This window comes from Zootoca vivipara, chromosome 16 (assembly GCF_965207765.1).
Source record: "Zootoca vivipara chromosome 16, rZooViv2.hap1.1, whole genome shotgun sequence".
NCBI classification, from domain to species: domain Eukaryota; kingdom Metazoa; phylum Chordata; class Lepidosauria; order Squamata; family Lacertidae; genus Zootoca; species Zootoca vivipara.
Window position 1 is genome coordinate 27928226 of NC_142599.1, and position 1681 is coordinate 27929906.

Sequence of the window (1681 nt, forward strand, 5' to 3'; positions counted from 1 at the left end):
AAGTCCCTCCCCTGGGGCGCTATTAAACCCCCGGCCCCGCTCCATTATTCAGGAGGGTTGGAAGGACCTCCCCCTCGCGCCTTCGAGCCCGCCCACGCGTCCAGGGAATCCCTCGCGCCTCCTACGCCTCCTGGGGAGAGAGAGCCCAGAGGCTTCTGAATACAGTGGTACCTTGGTTCTCAAACTTAATCCGTTCCAGAAGTCCGTTCCAAAACCAAAGCTTTCCAAAGCCAAGGCACGCTTTCCCATAGAAAGGAATGCAAAATGGATTAATCCGTTCCAGACTTTTAAAAACAACCCCTAAATCAGCAATTTAACATGAATTTTACTATCTAACGAGACCATTGATCCATAAAATAAAAGCAATAAACAATGTACTGTACTGCAGCCACACAGTCAATCCATCAGTAGTTGAACTGAGTTCCACACAGTCACAAAAACGAAACAAAAAGAACCACAAAAACGAAAACTAAATAGCAAAAACAGACAGATCTCAGCGTAACACTCAAAACAGAAGTGTGGCACCCCAAACGGAGCATGTTCAGCTTCCGGAAAAAGTTCGCAAACTGGAGCACTTACTTCTGGGTTTGCAGTGTTTGGGTTCCAAGTTGTTTGAGTACCAAGGCGTTTGAGAATATCTTATTCAAGTTGGAAACCCTGGAAGGGTCCCAAAGAGTTGTCTAGTCCAACGCCTTGCAATGCAGGAATTGCAATTCTTCTTATTATTATTATTCATAAGGCAATATAACACTGTGCGTGGGATAGCACTTGAGTATCAAATAACTTCCCTTGCTTGATATCGATAAATAGGGATGGGATCAATAGCTAAATATACAGTGAAGGGGGGAAGTATTTTATCTCCTGCTAGATTTGCCCGTTTGCCCTCTGGCGAATAAATGACCACCAGTCCATAATTTTAATGGTAGGTTTATTGTAGCTGTGAGAGACCGAATAGCAACAAGGGAAACCCCCAGAAACCCAGAAGACAAAAGTCAGAGATTGATGTGCATTATAATGAGTGAAATAAGTACAATATTTGATCCCTTGGTGGCAATTACAGAGGTCAGATGTTTCTTGTAGGTGACCAACAGGTTTGCACACATCTCAGGAGGTATTTTGTCCCACTCCTCTTTGCAGATCCTCTCCAAGTCAGTAAGATTTCAAGGCTGATATGTAGCTACTCGAACCTTCAGCTCCCTCCATAGATTTTCAATGGGATTAAGGTCTGGAGACTGGCTAGGCCATTCCAGGACCTTAATGTGCTTCTTCTTGAGCCACTCCTTTGTTGCCTTGGCCGTGTGTTTTGGGTCATTGTCATGCTGGAATACCCATCCTCGACCCATTTTCAATGCCCTGGCTGAGGGAAGGAGGTGCTCACCCAAGATTTGACGATACTACATGGTCCCGTCCATCGTCCCTTCAATGTGGTGAAGGTGTCCTGTCCCCTTAGCAGAAAAACACCCCCAAAGCATAATATGTCCTCCTCCATGTTTGACGGTGGGGATGGTGTTATTGGGGTTGTAGGCAGCATTCCTTCTCCTCCAAAGACGGTGAGTTGAGTTGATGCCAAAGAGCTCGATTTCGGTCTCATCTGACCACAACACTTTCACCCAGTTCTCCTCTGGGTCATTCAGATGTGCATTGGCAAACTGCAGATGGGCCTGTACATGTGCTGTCTTGA